Source organism: Salvelinus sp. IW2-2015, unplaced genomic scaffold (genome assembly GCF_002910315.2).
Source record: "Salvelinus sp. IW2-2015 unplaced genomic scaffold, ASM291031v2 Un_scaffold1479, whole genome shotgun sequence".
NCBI lineage: Eukaryota > Metazoa > Chordata > Actinopteri > Salmoniformes > Salmonidae > Salvelinus > Salvelinus sp. IW2-2015.
Genome location: NW_019942935.1, coordinates 167,373 through 180,441, shown reverse-complemented (window position 1 = coordinate 180,441; position 13,069 = coordinate 167,373).

Here is a 13,069-nt window from a genome sequence, read left to right as displayed (position 1 = left end):
CTATCCTGGGGACCCCAGTAGTAGAGAGCTAGTAGCCTACCCTGGGGACACCAGTAGAGAGGACCTAGCAACCTAGCCCTGGGAAACACCAAGTAGATTGACATACAGTACCTATCCTGGGGGACACCAGTAGAGAGAGCCTAAGCACCTAGCCTGGGGACACCCAGTAGAGAGGACCTAGCAACCTAAGCCTGGGAACACCAGTAGATGACCATAGTACCTATCCCTGGGGACAACCAGTAGAGACGAGCCTAGCACCTAGCCCTGGGGGACACCAGTAGAGAGGACCTAGTACTAGCCCTGGGGAACACCAGTAGATGGCATAGTAGCCTATCCCTGGGGGACACCAGTAGAGGAGAGCCTAGCAACCTGCCCTGGGGGACACCAGTAAGAGGACCTAAGCACCTAGCCTGGGGGACACCAGTAGAGAGAACCTAGCCCTGGGGGGACACCAGTGAAGGAGGGCCTAGTACCTAAGCCCTGGGGAACACCAGTAAAAGAGGAACTATGTACCTAGCCCTGGGGGACACCAGTAGAGAGGACCTAGTCCTAGCCCTGGGGGAACACCAGTAGAGAGGCCTAGTAACCTAGCCCTGGGGAACACCAGTAGAGAGGACCTAGTACTAGCCCTGGGGGACACCAGTAGAGAGAATACCTAGCCCGAGGGACACCAGTAGAGCGGACCTAGTACCTAGCCCCTGGGGAACACCAGTAGAGAGGGATCCTAGTACCTAGGCCCTGGGGGACACCAGTAGAGAGGACCTAGTACCTAGCCCTGGGGGAACACGCAAGTAGAGAGCACCTAAGCCCTGGGGGATCACCAGTAGAAGAAAGAACCTAGCCCCTGGGGAACAGCAAGTTGAAGAGACCTAGTACCTAGCGCCTGGGGGACACCAGTAGAGAGAACCTCTAGGTACTATGTCATCTACTGGTGTTCCCCAGGGCTAGGTACTAGGTCCTCTCTACTGGTGTCCCCCAGGGCTAGGTGCTATGTCAGCTCTACTGGTGTCCCCAAGGACTATATGCTAGGTCCTCTACTCTCTCCTTTCGGCAAATATGACCACGACTCCATTTTGCTCCTCCCTTCCTATAGGCAGAAACTCAAACAGGATGTAGCCGTGCTAAGGACTATTCAACACTGGTCTGACCAATCGTAGTCCACGCTTCAAGATTGTTTTGATCACGCGGACTGGGATATGTTCCGGGTAGCCTCCGAGAACATCAACGTATACACTGATTCGTTGAGTGAGTTTATAAGGAAGTGTATAGGAGATGGTGTACCCACTGTGACTATTAAAACCTACACTAACCAGAAACCGTGGATGGATGGCGGAATTCGCACAAAACTGAAAGGCTGAACCACTGCATTTAACCATGGAAAGGTGACTGGGAATATGGCCGAATACAAACAGTGTAGTTATTCCCTCCGTAAGGCAATCAAACAAGCAAAACGTCAGTACAGAGACAAAGTAGAGTCGCAATTCAATGGCTCAGACACACCTTTGCCTGCTTTGAGGATAATACAGTGCCCGCTACCAAGGACAGTGGGCTCTCCTTCTCTGTGGCCAATGTGAGTAAGACAATTAAACGTGTCAACCCTTGCAAGGCTGCCGGCCCAGACGGCATCCCTAGCCACGTCCTCAGAGCATGCGCAGACCAGCTGGCTGGTGAGTTTACGTACATATTCTATTTCTCCCTATCCCAGTCTGCTGTCCCCACATGCTTCAAGATGTCCACCAAGAGTGTGCAAATCTGTCATCAAGGCAAAGGGTGGCTACTTTGATGTGTTTAACACTTCTTTTGCTTTTCTACATGATTTCATATGTGTTATTTCATTAGTTTTGATGTCTTCACTATTATTCTACAATGTAGAAAATAGTAAAAAAATAAAAATAATAACCCTTGAATGAGTAGGTGTGTCCAAACTTTTGAGTGGTACCGTATATCTAAATGACATGTTGAAAACAACAGCATGGCTACACACAGGAACTTCCTGGCCAAAGGCAAAAACTACCAAGGGCAATAAATCTACCACCATCGCATAATTAGGAATACCTAGGCTATAGAATGTTACAGCAGACTAATATATATAGAGGAAGGCTTGAGGTGATATTGGAATAAACATCCATATAATTACTATGGGCCGTAATAACCTGATTTATTTATGAGGGAGGATGGGGGGGGGAGGGAAGAGGGAGGCCAGGGGAGGGGAGGGAAGCCAGGGGAGGGGAGGGAAGAGGGAGGCCAGGGTAAAGAAAATAAAGGGTAAAGGAAAGCGCTATTTGACAGTGTGCCAGACAGAGCTAAGTTAGTTGTGGCCAGGGACTTGAACTGGATTGATAAGTCTTTATATTTAGGTCCAATATTCATTATATATTAGAGACGACATACTTTGAGACGCCAGACTCAATTAGTCAAACATTTGAGGTGCTGTTACTCCGAACTAGTGAGGACTAAGCACAACTCAAGCATTGATCGTTTCCATAACGACACACTGTTCCTTATAAAAGTTAACCAGCTGCACCATTGAGAGCATCTTGACTGGCTGCATCACCGCCTGGTACGGCAACTGCAAGGCACCCGACCGCTAAGCGTTACATCACTGGGTGGTGAGCACGGCCCAGTACATCACTGGGTGGTGAGCACGGCCCAGTACATCACTGGGTGGTGAGCACGGCCCAGTACATCACTGGAGCTAGGGCTCCCTGCCAGCCAGGAACCCCTCTATTAACCCAGGGTTGGTGGGAAAGGGGGCCCACGGGGGGGCCTGAGTACATCATTGGGCCGAGCTGCCCTGGCCATCCAGGACCTCTATACCAGGTGTGGTGAGGCACGGCCTAGTACATCACTGGGGCCGAGCCCTGCCATCCAGGACCTCTATACCAGGTGGTTGAGCACGGCTAGTACATCATTTGGGCGAGTCCCTGCCATCCAGGACCTCTATACCAGGTGGTGAGCACGGCCTAGTACACACTGGGCCGAGCTCCCTGCCATCCAGGACCTCTATACCAGGTGGTGAGCACGGCCTATACACATTGGGGCCGAGCTCCCTGCCATCCAGGACCTCTATACCAGGGGTGAGCACGGCCTAGTACATCCACTGGGGCCGAGCTCCCTGCCATCCAGGACTCTTATACCAGGTGGTGAGCACGGCCTAGTACATCATTGGGGCCGAGCTCCCTGCCTCCAGGACCTCTATACCAGGTGGTGAGCACGGCCTAGTATCATCACTGGGCCGAGCTCCTGCCATCCAGGACCTCTATCCAGGTGGTGAGCAACGGCCTAGTACATCATTGGGGCCCCGAGTCCCTGCCATCCAGGACCTCTATACCAGGTGGTGAGCACGGCCTAGTACATCACTGGGGCCGAGCTCCCTGCCATCCAGGACCTCTATACCAGGTGGTGTAGGAGGAAGGCTAAAAAATGGTCATAGACTCCAGCCACCCAAGACATAGACTTTTCTCTCTGCTATCGCACGGCAAGCAGTACCAGCGCACCAAGTCTGACAGCAACAGGACCCTGAACAGATTCTACCCAAAAGCCATGATGCAAATGAAGTACTTAAAAATCATACAATGTGATTTTCTGGATTTTGGTTTTAGATTCCGTCTCTCACCGTTTAAGTGTACCTATGATAAAAATTACAGACCTCTACATGCTTTGTAAGTAGGAAAACCTGCAAAATCGGCAGTGTATCCAATACTTGTTCTCCCCACTGTATATATACGGTGTTGTAACAATGTACAAATAGTTAAATTACGAAAGGGAAAATAAACAAATATAGGTTATATTTACAATGGTGTTTGTTCTTCAAATGGTTGCCCTTTCCTTGTGGCAACAGGTCACAATCTTACTGAGTTAATTTGCAATGGTTTCTTCAACTTGGAGTCCACCTGTGGTAAATTCAATTGACTGGACATGTCTATATAAGGTCCCACAGTTGACAGTGCATGTCAGAGCAAAAACCAAGCAATGAGGTCGAAGGAATTGTCCGTAGAGCTCCGACACAGGCTTGTGTCGAGGCACAGATCTGGGGAAGGGTACCTAAACATTTCTGCTGCAATGAAGGTTCCCAAGAACACAGTGGCCTCCATCATTCTTAAATGGAAGAAGTTTGGAACCACCAAGACTCTTCCTAGAACTGTCCGCCCGGCCAAACTGAGCAATCGGGGGAGAAAGGCCTTGGTCAGGGAGGTGACCAAGAATCCGATGTTCACTCTGACAGGGCTCTAGAGTTCCTCTGTGGAGATGGTTATCCTTCCGGAGGGTTCTCCCAATTCTGCAGCACTCCACCAATTAGGCCTTTATGGTAGAGCGGCCAGACGGAAGCAACTCCTCAGTAAAAGGCACATGACAGCCGGCTTGGAGTTTTCCAAAAGGCACGTGAAGACTCTGACCATGAGAAACAAGATTTTCTGGTCTGATGAAACCAAGAATGAACTCTTTGGCTTGAATGCGAAGTGTCACATCTGGAGGAAACCTGGCACCATTCCTACAGTGAATCATGGTGGTGGCAGCATCATGCTGTGGGGAGGTTTTTCAGAGGCAGGGACTGGGAGACTAGTCAGGATCGAGGCAAAGATGAATGGAGCAAAGTACAGAGAGATCCTTGATGAAAACCTGCTCCAGAGCGCTTAGGATCTGACTGGGACGAAGGTTCACCTTCCAACAGGACAACGACCCTAAGCACACAGCCAAGACAATGCAGGAGTGGCTTCGGGACAAATCTCAGAATGTCTTTGAGTGGCACAGCCAGAGCCCGGACTTGAACCCAATCGAACATCTCTGGAGAGACCTGAAAATAGCTGTGCAGCAACGCTCCCCATCCAACCTGACAGAGCTTGAGAAGATCTGCAGAGAAGAATGGGATATACTCCCAAAATACAGTTGTGCCAAGCTTGTAGCGTCATATCCAAGAAGACTTGAGGCTGTAATCGCTGCCAAAGGTGCTTCAACAAAGTACTGATTAAAGGGTCGGAATACTTATGTAAATGTAATATTTCAGTTTATTTTTATTGCAACAATTTCTACAAAACCTGTTTTTGCTTTTTCCTTATGGGGTATTGTGATGTCATTATAGGGTATTGTGATGTCATTATGTGGTATTATGTGTAGATTGGCGAGAAAAAATAACTGTTGAAGTCGGAAGTTTACATACACTTATGTTGGAGTCATTAAAACTCGTTTTTCAACCACTCCACACATTTCTTGTTAACAAACTATAGTTTTGGCAAGTTGGTTAGGAAATCTACTTTGTGCATGACATAAGTAATTTTTCCAACAATTGTTTACAGACAGATTATTTCAGTTATAATTCACTGTATCACAAGTGGGTCCAGTGGGTCAGAAGTTTACATACACTAAGTTGGCTGTGCCTTTAAACAGCTTGGAAAATTCCAGAAAATGATGTCATGGCTTTAGAAGCTTCTGATAGGCTAATTGACATTATTTGAGTCAATTGGAGGTGTACCTGTGGATGTATTTCAAGCCCTACCTTCAAACTCAGGGCCTCTTTGCTGGACATCATGGGAAAATCTAAAGAAATCAGCCAAGACCTCAAAGGCAATTGTAGACCTCCACGAGTCTGGTTCATCCTTGGGAGCAATTTCCAAACGCCTGAAGGTACCACGTTCATCTGTACAAACAATAGTACGCAAGTATAAACACCATGGGACCACGCAGCCTTCATACCGCTCAGGAAGGAGACGCGTTCTGTCTCCTAGAGATGAACGTACTTTGGTGCAAAAAGTGCAAATCAATCCCAGAACAACAGCAAAGGACCTTGTAATGATGCTGGAGGAAACAGGTACAAAAGTATCTATATCCACAGTAAAACTAGTCCTATATCGACATAACCTGAAAGGCCGCTCAGCAAGGAAGAAGCCACTGCTCCAAAACCGCCATAAAAAGCCAGACTACAGTTTGCAACTGCACATGGGGACAAAGATCGTACTTTTTGGAGAAATGTCCTCTGGTCTGATGAAACAAAAATAGAACTGTTTGGCCATAATGACCATCGTTATGTTTGGAGGAAAAAGGGGGAGGCTTGCAAGCTGAAGAACACCATCGAAACCGTGAGGCAAGGGGGTGGCAGCATCATGTTGTGGGGGTGCTTTGCTGCAGGAGGGACTGGTGCACTTCACAAAATAGATGGCATCATGAGGAAAGAAAATTATGTGGATATATTGAAGCAACATCTCAAGACATCAGTCAGGAATTGTGACAAGCTTGGTCGCAAATGGGTCTTCCAAATGGACAATGACCCCAAGCATACTTCCAAAGTTGTGGCAAAATGGCTTAAGGACAACAAAGTCAAGGTATTGGAGTGGCCATCACAAAGCCATGACCTCAATCCTATAGAAAATTTGTGGGCAGAACTGAAAAAGCATGTGTGAGCAAGGAGGCCTAAAAACCTGACTCAGTTACACCAGCTCTGTCAGGAGGAATGGGCCAAAATTCACCCAACTTATTGTGGGAAGCTTGTGGAAGGCTACCCGAAACGTTTGACTCAAGTTAAACAATTTAAAGGCAATGCTACCAAATACTACTTGAGTGTATGTAAACTTCTGACCCACTGGGAATGTGATGAAAGAAATAAAAGCTGAAATGAATCCTTCTCGCTACTATTATTCTGACATTTCACATTCTTAAAATAAAGTGGTGAATCTAACTGACCTAAAACAGGGAATTTTTACTAGGATTAAATGTCAGGAATTGTAAAAAACTCAGTTTAAATGTATTTGGCTAAGGTGTATGTAAACTTCCGACTTCAACGGTATTTAAATCAATTATACAATAAGGCTGTAACATAACAAAATGTGGGAAAAGTCAAGGGGTCTGAATACTTTCCGAATGCACTGTAATACAAATCTAGGATCAGCTAACTAACCTCAGATCACATTTTGTTGTGTTACAGCCTGAATTTAAAATGGATTAAACAGACATTTCGTGTCACTGGTCTACACACAATAACCCATCATGTCAAAGTGGAATTATGTTTTAATTTTTTTTTACTAATTAATAAAAAATGTAAAGCTGAAATGTCTTGAGTCAATAAGTATTTAGGCAAACCTACATGAGTTCAGGAGTAAAAATGTCACATAATAAGTTGCACTAACTTCGTTTTGCAACAAAAGTTTAACATAATTTTTTAACGACTACCTCATCTCTGTACCCCACACAATTATCTATAAGGTCCCTCAGTCGAGTAGTGAATTTCAAACACATATTCAACCAAAAAGACCAGGGAGGTTTCCAACGCATCGTAAAGAATGGCACCTACTGTACAACCATTCTGATGATTATTTCAGCCTGCTGGTCATCTATGAATGTTTGAACATCTAGAAGAACAATCTGGGCTTAACGGCCATGTACTCTTACAGTCTCCACCGGCGCAGCCAGGAGAGGACTGGCCACCCCTCTGAGTTTTCCCTAGCCACCGTGCTTCTACATCTGCATTGCTTGCTCTCTGGGGTTTTAGACTGGGTTTCTGTATAAGCACTTTGTAACATCTGCTGATGTAAAAAAAAGGCTATCTAAATACATTTGATTTGATTTAGATGGGTAAAAAACAATATATAAATTAAAAGCAGACATTTAATATCCCTTCGAGTGAAGTAAAACATGAAGTTATTAAATGCACTTTGGATGGTGCATCAATACACCCAGCCATTACAAACATACAGGTGTCCTTCCTAACTTAGTTGCCAGAGAGGAAGGAAACCGCTCAAAGATTTCACCATGAGGCCAATGGTGACTTTAAAACAGTTATACTCTAATGGCTGTGATAGGAGGAAACGGAGGATGGATCAACAACATTGTAATTACTCCACAATACTAACCGAAATGACTCAGTGAAAAGAAGGAAGCCTGCACAGAACACAAATATTCTAAAACATGCATCCTGTTTGCAATAAGGCACTAAGTAAAACTCAAAAAAATAATGCAAAGAAATGAACTTTATGTGCAGAAAACAAATCATTTTGTTTGAGGCAAATACACCACTGAGTACCACTCTTCATATTTTCAAGCATGGTGGAGGCTGCATCATGTTATGGGTATGCTTGTCATTGGCAAGGACTAGGAAGTTGAAGAGGATAGAAATAAACAGAATAGAGCTAAACACAGGCAAAATGCTAGAGGAAAACCTGGTTCAGTCTGGTTTCCAATAGACACTGGGAGACAAATTCACCTTTCAGCAGGACAATAACCTTAAACACAAGGCCAAATCTACACTGGAGTAGTTTACCAAGATGACATTGAATGTTCCTGAGTGGCCTAATTACAGTTTTGATTGAAAATCGGCCTGAGAATCTATGGCAAGACTTGAAAATGGCTGTCTAGCAATGATCAACAACCAACTTGACAGAGATTGAAGAATTTTAAAGAATGAACAAAAATAATAATTTGCTAATATTGTACAATCCAGGTGTGCTAAGAGATTTACCCAGAAAGACTCCGCTGTAATCGCTGCCAAAGGTGATTCTGACATGTATTGATTCAGAGGTTTGAATACTTATGTAAATTAGATATTCATTTTCAATACATTTGAAAACATGTTGTTTTCACATTGTCATTACAGGGTATTGTGTTTATCCATTTTGAATTCAGGCTGTAACACAACACAATGTGGAATAAGTCAAGGGGTATGAATATTTTCTGAAGGCACTACGGGAGATATTCTTCCTAACGACTCACACTTGACTTGCTGTGCAGGATGAACTAGATTATTCTTAAAGACCATAGCTACCACTTCCCTTTGAACACATGTATCACATCCTTCTGAAGACATATTTCAGTTGAATGCATTCAGTTGTACAGCTGACTAGGAATCCCCCCTTTCCCTTTCTTAGAAATGATAATTCTCCTCTGGTAATGTTGTGTATGACTGGAGAGGAGTGTATTGAAGGAGGTGGGGCAGGCAGAGAACAGTAACATAATATTCACACAGTACAATAACATTCACAGAGTACAATAACATTCACAGAGTACAGTAACATATTCACACAGTACAATAACATTCACAGAGTACAGTTACAATAATATTCACAGAGATAGTACAATAACATTAACACAGAGTACAGTAACATATTCACACAGACAGTACAATAACATTTCACAGAGTACAGTACAATAATATTCAACACAGTACAATAACATTCACAGAGTACAGTAACATATTCACACAGTACAATAACATTCACAGAGTACAGGTACAATAATATTCACAGAAGTACAAAGTTAACAATTCACAGAGACACAGTAACATCATCACAGAAAAGTAACAGTACAATAACATACAGAGTACAGTACAATTAATATTCACAGAGTACAATAATATTCACAGAGTACAGTAACACATTCACAGAGTACAGTACAATAACATTCACAGAGTACAGTACAATAATATTCACAGAGTACAGTGACACATTCACAGAGTACAGTAACACATTCACCACGAAGGGTCCATCTTGTAGGCAGGGTGCTTTGAACAGACTCAGCGTTTGAGGATGTAAATGTTATTGAGAACCCCCCCCCCCATGTGGAGTTCAGAGGTTTCCTCCACCCCCCTCATCCTTTATACGGAGCACCTCTTTAAAAAAAAAAACTCTCTCCTCCTTTAATAAACCACCTACAGAGCACAGCAGATTATAACACGTAGTATATTCTAAATGGATTTTAGAGTTACGCGCTGCGGAGGCAGAGATATGATTCAGAGGGCTTAGTGGTGAAGAGATGTGTGTGTGTTTAGGCGTAGTTTAACAGAAGACCTCCCATCCATTTTTTGGGGAGTGGCTCTATGCGATATATATTCCTCCCTCCCTTCCTCCTCTCCAGTCAAGTCAGAGGACATGTCCCAAAAAATGGCACCCTATTCCCTATCTAGTGCGCTAAATCGTCCCATAGGGCTATGGCCAAACTAGGGCACTATAATAGAGAATATAGAGTGACATTTGGGACGCAGACAGAATGTGCTGATCAGGCACAACGGAGTCGTGCTTTACAGAAAGATAGCACAGTAGCAGTAGAAGCAGTGCTTTTCAGGCTGACTGACTGCCTATGTGGTCTCGGGTCAACGATAACGCTAAATGTTAACGATTACAACTCTGGGCCACAGGGACTTGATTCGACCTGCTTGGATACGCACAGAGACCCCCCTCTCTCACTCTTTCTTTCCTCAATTAAGGCTCTTCAATGGGCACGCCTTCCTTCAGTAATTAGCTCATCCAAGGGAGGGAAGGGAGAGGAAGGGAAGTGGGAGCTGAAACAGTTTAGCTCCAACAGATACAGTAAGAGCGGGAGTTGAAACAGGTTAGCTCCATCAGATATAGTAAGAGGGGGAGCTGAAACAGGTTAGCTCCAACATATACAGTAAGAGGGGGAGCTGAAACAGGTTAGCTCCAACAGATATAGTAAGAGGGGGAGCTGAAACAGGTTAGCTCCAACAGAATATAAGTAAGAGGGGGAGCTGAAACAGGTTAGCTCCAACAGATACAGTAAGAGGGGGAGCTGAAACAGGTTAGCTCCAACAGATATAGTAAGAGCAGGGAGCTGAAACAGGTTAGCTCCATCAGATATAGTAAGAGTACCATTGTTGTCTAGTTGTAAGGAAAGTAAATCCACAGTGGTAATTCTGCTTCCTGTCTCCAATCGACAAGGCGGTAGAAGTACTGGTACCTTCAACAAGCTGCACAAACAGAGATTGAAGCAGGAGCAGTTGTTTTTAGGTGGACTGCCTGTGGCCTGTGGTGTCCCGGTCCGTGTCAAGGATAACATTAAATCTTAAAGTTTACAACACCGGGCCATCGGGAGTCAATTAAGCCTGCTTCAATAGGCATACCTTCTTTTAGTAATTATCTCATCAAAGGGAAGGGAGGGGAAATTCAATCCCACCGTTTTGACGAGCACTTAAAAATGGGTAACTAGTATGCGAACTAATGCAGGTGAACTTAAAACTCTGAAATCCTGATTGCACAGTTGTCTCAGAGCTTCAGAAACGTCCCATCTGAAACGCTACATAAGAGTGTTCCTTCCACTCTCTGTAAGTTCCATTGTTGTATCACTCTACAGGAAGTGAACTGAAAGTGGATATTTAATATGTCAATGCTACTGCCGATGGGAAGCAGTCTGAATGTGTCGATCAGAGACATCGCAGCAGTGCTTCTCAGGGCCGACTGCATCTGTATGTGATGTCCCGGTCTGGGTCAAATCAAAATGGTATTGTTGGCGTACATATATTCTGCAGAATGTTTGTGTTTGTAGCTGTAAGAGAGTAGTATACCTAACAATACACAATACAGACAAATCAAAAACATTTAAATAACGTAATTAAGAAATATCAGAATGAGCAATGTCAGGAGTACATATTCAGACCCTTTGACAATTTTCCACATTTTATGTTTCAGCCTTACTCTAAAATGGATTAAGTCGCTTTTTCCCCCTCATCAATCTACACACATTACCCCATAATGACAAAGCAAAAACATGTTTTTAGAAATGTTTGCAAATGTATATATAAAAAAAAAAAAATGAAATGTAACATTTACATAAGTATTCAGACCCTTTACTCAGTACTTTGTTGAAGCACCTTGGTAGTGATTACAGCCTCAAGTCTTCTTGGATATGACGATACAAGCTTGGCACACCTGTATTTGGGGAGTTTCTCCCATTCTTCTCTGTCAGGTTGGATGGGGAGCGTCGCTGCACAGCTATTTTCAGGTCTCTCCAGAGATGTTTGATCGGGTTCAAGTCAGGGCTCTGGCTGGGCCACTCAAGGACATTCAGAGACTTGTCCCGAAGCCACTCCTGTGTTGTCTTGGCTGTGTGCATAGGGTCGTTGTCCTGAGCAGATTTCCATCAAGGATCTCTCTGTACTTTGCTCCGTTCATATTTCCCTCGATCCTGACAAATCTCACAGTCCCTGCCACTGAAAAACATCCCCACAGCATGATACTGCAACCACCATGCTTCAACATAGGGATGGTGCCAGGTTTCCTCCAGACGTGACGCTTGGCATTCAGGCCAAAGAGTTCATCTTGGTGAAACATTATTAAAGTGAAGTGTTTAATGATGGTAAAATGAATAAAAAATTAAATGCAACATGCAACAATTTCAAAGATTCTACTTAGTTACAGTTCATATAAGGAAATCAGTCAATTTAAATGAATTCACTAGGCCCTAATCTATGGATTTCACATGACTGGGAATACAGATATGCATCTGTTGGTCACAGATACCTTAACAACAAGGTAGGGGCGTGGATCAGAAAACCAGTCAGTATCTGATGTGTCCACCATTTGCCTCATGCAGCGCGACACATCTCCTCCAGATAGAGTTGATCAGGCTGTTGATTGTTGCCTGTGGAATGTTGTCCGAGTCCTCTTCAATGGCTGTGCGAAGTCGCTGGATATTGGCGGGACCTGGAACATGCTGTCGTACACGTCGATCCAGAGGATCCCACGCCTGCTCAATGGGTGACATGTCTGGTGGGTATGCAGGCCATGGAAGAACTGGGGCATGTTCAGCTTCCAGGAATTGTGTACAGATCCTGGCGACGTGAGGCCGTGCATTATCATGCTGAAACATGAGGTGATGGCGGAAGATGAATGGCACGACAACGGGACTCAGGATCTCATCACGGTATCTCTGTGCATTCAAATTGCAATCGATAAACTGCAATTGTGTTTGTTGTCCGTAGCTTACGCCTGCCCATTCCATATCCCCACCGGGCACTCTGTTCACAACGTTGACATCAGCAAACCGCTTGTCCACACGACGCCATACAAGCGGCCGTGAAGCTGGATAGGCGTACTGCTAAATTCTCTAAAACGACGTTGGAGGCGGCTTATGGTAGAGAAATGAACATTCAATATTTCTGCGGGCAGCATTGCATGCTCCTTCAAAACTTGAGACACCTGTGGCATTGTGTTGACAAAACAGCGCATTTTAGAGTGGCCTTCTATTGTCCCCAGCACAAGGTGCACCTGAGTAATATTCATGCCGTTTAAATCAGCTTCTTGATATGCCTCAGGTTATCTTGACCTCAAACAAATTTGTGGCCAAAATCTGA